Source organism: Petaurus breviceps, unplaced genomic scaffold (assembly GCF_028583685.1).
Source record: "Petaurus breviceps papuanus isolate PSGF00001 unplaced genomic scaffold, PetGlider_PUasm1.0 186, whole genome shotgun sequence".
Classification (NCBI taxonomy): domain Eukaryota; kingdom Metazoa; phylum Chordata; class Mammalia; order Diprotodontia; family Petauridae; genus Petaurus; species Petaurus breviceps.
Window position 1 is genome coordinate 3,491,593 of NW_027185798.1, and position 6,606 is coordinate 3,498,198.

The 6,606-nt window shown below is 47.3% G+C and overlaps 1 pseudogene; it reads right to left on the reverse strand.

Moving 5' to 3' along the window:
• Nucleotides 1-440: 440 nt before the first annotated feature.
• LOC138162030 (CB1 cannabinoid receptor-interacting protein 1 pseudogene) lies at nt 441-1,410 on the reverse strand (annotated as a pseudogene).
• Between the last annotated feature and the right edge of the window lie 5,196 nt (nt 1,411-6,606).

Below are 6,606 nucleotides of genomic sequence, written 5' to 3' on the forward strand. Positions count from 1 at the left end.
GGCTTAAGTGCACCTGGAGCCTATGGTGGAGGCTTGTTTCTCAGGAGATACTTTGTGATTGGGCAGTGGGTCAAGAGGGTTGTGACATTCTCTGAGCCAGGAGAAGGCTATATAAGCCTTGATGGGAGACTTTGCTTTGGGACTCATTTTGAGAAGCGTTGGTGTGATCTGACCAGATGAGACTCTGGGCAGCCGTTGTTGAGAGCCCCCCCAGCTTTGAAAACCCAGATGTTGATGCTTCCCTGTCTGGTAACTGTGATTTGGTATGCATGTAATGGTTGGACAGTTTGGAGGCCTGTCTGCTTGATATGTTTTTCTGTTTTCTTGTAACTTTTGTCTGTATACTCTGAAGTTCGGGCTGCTGACCTTTTCCCCCTGAACTAGGTAAATGATATATGTTTGATTGATTAAAGTAAGCTTGTTAACACATTTTAAGTTGCTTTCCTTTAGCAAAGCAGATCCAAGAACCTGTGTTGGCAGCCACCCTGGGGATGTTGGGGTGCTTGCTGCTACAGGTGGTTTTGTCAGAAATGCTGTATCATGATCTGCAAGATGGGAGAGTATAGCTCCAAAGAGTTTGGGCCTCACGTGTTACCAGTCCCCAGTGGGAGAGGGTAGCAGTCCAAGCAGATCTTAGTTAAGGTTTGTGTTGGTTGTGGAGGTAGAGATTGTCCAGCAATGTCAAACAGACTCATTTACAAGAATGCCACCTGATTCACCCACATCCAGCTGTTTCTCACTGGGCTTGTATTTATAATACTCAGCAACAGAGAAGGGTCTTCCCCATTGGAAATGCCCCCTCCTGTTTGTGATCACTGTAAACCTTGTCTTGCCACACTATATCAAAGGTCCTATTATCAGTGAAAGGAGTGGCACTTTGGATGGCTTGTCGTGACCAGCTTTTGTTGGGGCCACACCTTCTTTGGTCCCCACCAGGCTTTTTGGATTTCAGCTCTGATGGGACAAGCACATCACCAAGGGAGACGTTCTTTGATTGGACAGTGGTAGTCTTGCTCTTCCCCTCCACCTTGTAATAAGAGGAGCCAGCGAATGGCTTAATGGTCCAGTTCTGATCAAAATGTTTTTCGTTTCTTTGAAGAAGACCAGACCGTCACTAGGTTGGATCTGGAGGGCGATGGAATATGAGGACCATGAGGCTTGAGAGGTCCCCTATGGCTGAGCAACAGCTTTGGGATTACGTTGTTGGGGTGAGTGGGGGAGAGAGGTGGCTGCAGCCCAGGAGCAAGACCCCAGTGGTTGGAAAGGAAGTAGAGGGAGGGGAAGGAGAAGAAACAGCAACTTGCTCTCGATTGACTTTCTAGCCATCTCTCTCACTGACTCCTCCACCATGCCCCCCACCAGAAGCTCATCATCCTGTAAGACCCCACAGTCTTGGGTCTCACACCCCATCACTACCTTCTGCCCCTCTGATTAAAGGGTAGAGCCATGAACTCTAAAACCTCCATTTAAGTCGTGTCAGAGACAGGATCTGAATGCATGTTGCCCATCAGGCTGCTCAGTGCTGCCTCTTACAGTGTCGAGGTAAAGAATAAGGCCACCACTCTCCACATCGACTTCACAGCCATCGCTCTTTCCACCGTATCATCCTTCTGTCTGAGAGAGCAAGACATGAGCCAAGATTTGACATCCTCAGGGCAAACCCTGGGTGGGAAGCATGAGCCAAAGAGTGTGTGTTCTTAGAGGCCATTCAGATGAAACCAGGCCTTGTAAAAGCAGAGCTACTGTTGGGAGACATCAGTAGAACATGGTAAACGTGTCCTCTAGGAACTTACATAGTGGCCAGTCAGTTAGGATTTGTGAGCTATGCCCCCTCAAGAAATAGGGAGCTGAATTTAGTTTCCCATGATATATTCCTTGAAGCTCACATTTGTGCATGAGAGTTTGTCTTCCGTCTCTTAGCCACTCCTATTAAAATGCAGATGCCCCCGGAGAAGGGAGACATTAGCACTGGGTTACCGTAGAAAGGCTTGTCAGGGCAGCCAGAACTGGCATCCTTGCCCAGATCCTGTTTGAAGGGAGATCTTGGGGAAATAGAAGTTTGGGCTGAGTTTTCAGCTGACAAAGATCTCCAGATGTCATCTGGAAAGCTCCTCACTGGCCAAGGTGCTGGAGTGCATGTGGGAGATGGCTAGCTGGGGCACAGAACAGAAATCTCCAGTGTGCTCTGAGTCAAGGGCTAACTCACTCCATGCCCACAACTCGTACCCAACAGCTTCAGACTTTTACACTGAGGATATGTGGCTGGGCACTGAACACAAGCCAGACAGAGTGGGACAGAACACTGTCCCCATGGTCCTGCGGGCTCAGAACCTGGTGAATTCTATATTCCCACACTCTGCTTCCCCCCTCACCCTCTTGTTCTCTCTACAGAGAGACAACTCTGCTCTTTCAGTCCTCATTAACTGAGTCTATTTTCTGCTTTGCCACTTGCTTTAAAAGAAATTGGTTTCACTAAAGTCATGTGATCATTATTACTATATTGATTTGTGTGCTCTTGGAGGTTAAATGCAATCGAAATGCTGATGTATGGGGAGTGGGGAAGGAGAAGGGAGAAGAAGAAAGGAGTGGAGGAGGAGAGGGTAAGGGGAAAGGAAAGAGACAGACAGGCAGAGAGACAAATGACAGAAAGTCAGAAAGAGAGACAGAGGAAAGGATGGAGGAAGAGAGAGAAACAGGGAGATGGATGGAGAGAAAGATGGAGAGAGAAGACAGATGGAGAGACAAAAATAGAGAAAAGGAGAGATTGAAAGGAGAGAAAGAAAGAGAGAAAAAAGGAAGAAAAGAGAGAGACAGAGAGGGAGAAGTTTTCATAATTGCTGGGAACATTTCTAACATGGTGGTCTGGAGGTAAACTAAAATCAGGCTTTATTGACTCTTATTTTATTTAGCTCATTTAAAGGCAGTTGCTTCAGGCACCTCCAGCCTTTCTATTCTTTCCATGCAGGTTGAAGAAAGCCCTCCTCCAGGGGGTTAATTGACTAGAGCCTCGAAACTCAACCCACCCACATGAGGGCCAGTCCCACTCACCAGCCTGTTTCTATCTGTCCTATACACTACTAGAAACACATACACCCACCCTAAGAGGCTGTGAGACCAGGGCGAGCCCGGTGGTCATTGGAGAATAGATCAGGAGTCGGAAAGGACCTCCCCATCATTTCGTCCAGAAGCATTGAATGCCTTGACCCCTTCCTAAAGGGAAGCTTAGCACTTCTGGCTCTAAAGCCAGATGTCTTCCCACCCCAACAGATGCTGGGTACACAGGTTAGGCCTCCCCCAAGAGGAGGTCAAGTGTGCATAGGTGTCTGGGGAGAAAGGACCGTTTAGTCGAAACTGGTATCCAGGAGCAGCAAACCTCAGTTCAAGTCCCCGGTCTAACCCAAACTACTTTAGTCGCTGCTCTTGCCTCAGTCTCCTTATCTGTAAAAAGAAGGGGTTGGATTAGGGCATTTCTGAGGCTCTTTCTTTCCTTATTTCTCTGACACCATCTCAACTACAGTTCTCTATCTGCCAGATTTAAAAGGAGGAGGACCCAGAACGAGCCAAGGAGAAGTCTGTATCTGAGGGAGTGGCTAGAGGAGAGCAAGGGGTCTGCCCAAAGAACGCTTGGGCTTCAGGGTTTGGCCGCAGCCAACTGACCCAAGGGAGTCCCCCACTGCCTGGGGGCTTTCTTGTCTGACCTCAGGCCTCCCACTCGAAGGCCTCAGGAAGGGTTCCTCCTCAGCTACAGGAAATCATTTAGAAAGCTGCTTATTTCAGGGGGAAACAGAGATTAGGAAAGGAAGTGTCACAGGATGCAAATGTCTGAGGCCGGATTGCTGAAAACGGAAGCCTGTGGAGGGAGGCCCACCTAAGCCTCCTTCTTTCTTCTCTCTACGCTCGCCTTCAATAAACACCCCACATTCTGATTTCCTGGCCTGGCTGAGAAAATATGATTGACTTGCAAATTTATTTATAAGCTGCTTGCCCTGAGAAGGGCTTTTCTGAGCTCCCTTCTCACTCTGGGAGGCTGAGATTTTATGAGTTCGGTATGGGGGCAATTCTTCCATAATAGGGACTCCAGAAAGCATCAGCTGTGAACCCATCAACTCAGACTTCTGCCCCGTGTGAGAGTCACCCTCAGGCCCCTTCCCAACTCTGGGAGATGTTTTCATATGGCCCAATTTGCCTGCTACCACCATCTATTACCAGAGGCAGTGTGGTCCAATGGAGAGACTTGGGTGCAAATCCTACCTTTATCTCAGTCACTTGGGTTCTCTGGGTCTCCATTCCCTCATCTTGTAAAATGCAGGGGCTAACCTGGATGGCTTCTTAGTCTCCTGGTTCCATGACCCTGAGTCCCTTAGTATCCCGGTGACTCAGTTATTGAGTTAAATGGTCATTGAAGTCCCTTCTCTCTCCAAAACCACTTACTCCTTGTGCGATCTCAAGCAAGTGATTTTACTTCTCTGAAGCTCAGTGTTCTCATCTGTGAAACGAGGGCGTTAGTCTACATGACCCCTGCAGCCCTTCTGGTTAAGCCTTAAATCTAAGATCTTGTGATCTCCAGAAATGTAGCAGGAAAGGCGGCATCTTGAGAAAATGCAAGATATGAAAATGGGAAGTTACCAAACAGATACATTAAAGTGCAATTGTTCTAAAGGGGGCGGGGCGTTCAGAAGGGTTCCTTTGAAATGGGAGTGATAGGAATCCGCAAGCAGTAGGAAGTAGTAAGATGCTAGTCACTAGAAGTGTCCAAGCAAAGGCCCCCCAGAGATTCTTCCATTTCTTTCCTTCTATTTCCCTCTTGTCTTCCATATTTGGGGGCAGATGTCATGATACCCAGGCCCCAAACACACACACACACACACACACACACACACACACTTCTCCTTTCCTCCCTTTCCCATCCTGCCCCAAACTAAAACCTCCATCTACCCTGGCCAAGGCCAACCTTTTTGATTCCAAAGCCAGGGCCTGGTTTCCAAGGAATGCATCCTTTAATGTTTCCAGGGAAGATTAAAAACTGTTTCCAGATTATTGCAAGTTGCCGAGTTAAATCAGAGCTCTAGATTACTATTCTAGGCCCTTTTCAAGGAGTCTGCTCTGTGCCCCTCCCTCCCTCACTCAAGCCTCCTTCCCCTGTGCACACACTCAGAACAAAATGGGGAAGATGAGGGTCCAGGATTTTCTTAGATTCATAGAATCATAGATTCCAAGCCAGAAGGACTTTAGATTTAGAAGTCTACTTCAGTCTCTCCCCTTCCCCATCCATCCTCTGCACAGCTGCCAAAATGATATTCCTAAGGGTCTGGCCCCACCATTCCCATGTTGGAGAAACTTCAGCAGCCCCCAGGCCTCTGGGGTCAAATCCAAAGTCTTCCATCAGGCATAGAAGCCTTTCCCAACCTGACTCCAAGCTGTCTCTTCAGACTTACACATCATTCCCCCTCCTTCTTACACTCCGCAGTCCAGCTCTTCCCTCTGTGGCCCTGCCCAAACTGGCCCCCACTCCTGGAACGTTGTCCTTCCTCCCCTCTGCCATGGCACCCCCAGCTCCCTTCAAGACTCTGCTCAGGCATCATCCTCTGACCTACCAGAGACCTTTACTCATACTCCTGGTTGCCAGTACTCTCTCTCTCCCCCCCACCCCCAGAAATTACTTTGTATGTATCTGCATGCGTTTTTTATTTACTATCTGTGCCTGAGTCTCTGGACTTGCCACCTGTTGAGAGGTATTAAAGAAATGAGAGTCTTAAGCAGACATCAGCTGTGAGTTCACCAATATGGTGATATTTTTGAACTTGGCTTTCTGGGACTGGGATTTTTCTTCTTTCTTTTATTTTTTTTTTGTATCCCCAACACTTAACACAGGCCTGGCACATAGTGGGAACTTAATAAATGCTTATTAATGATTAATTATTGATATTAATAAATGATGTTATTGATACTAATCTATGTTTATTTATTGAATGTTCATTCCATGGAGGCAGACAGGGAGAGTGATGTGATACAGCCAGCCTCCTGCTATCTGCTTCCCGGTCCCTCCCTCTAAGACTTCAGTGGGCTGCTGTTGCCTAATAACAGTCAGGGTTAGGAGGTGCCAGAGAGACCTCTGGGAGCCAAGAGTGAGGCCCTGCACGAAACAAGCCAGAACGTCTTCCTACCCCCCTGGCTTCATTCCAGGCAAGGCAGCAGCTCTGCATTCCCTTGACCAGCTCATCAGAGCCCTGTCTCTCCTGTGTACACCTTTAGCTGCTTTCTCTCACAAGTTGCCTTACCTTTACCTTGTATGAGTCATGTAAACACTTAAATTCATATATGCTTAAATCCATATATGTTGTCTCCATGGTAGGATGTCTGCTCCTTGAGGACAGGGACTGATTCATTTTTTTTTTACTCCCCAAGGCCTAACAGTGGCTGGTATATAATAAGGGTTTAATAAATGCTTGTTGATTGATTCAAGTGCTATATAAATATAAATTATTTGTCAGAGAATTTCAAAGAACCTCAGACAACATTTAGTCTAATTCATACCTGAAGCCCCAACAATACTTCACCTTTTCTTTCCCTATCTCTCTCCTTTTCTGTTTCTCTCTTCCAGAAGTC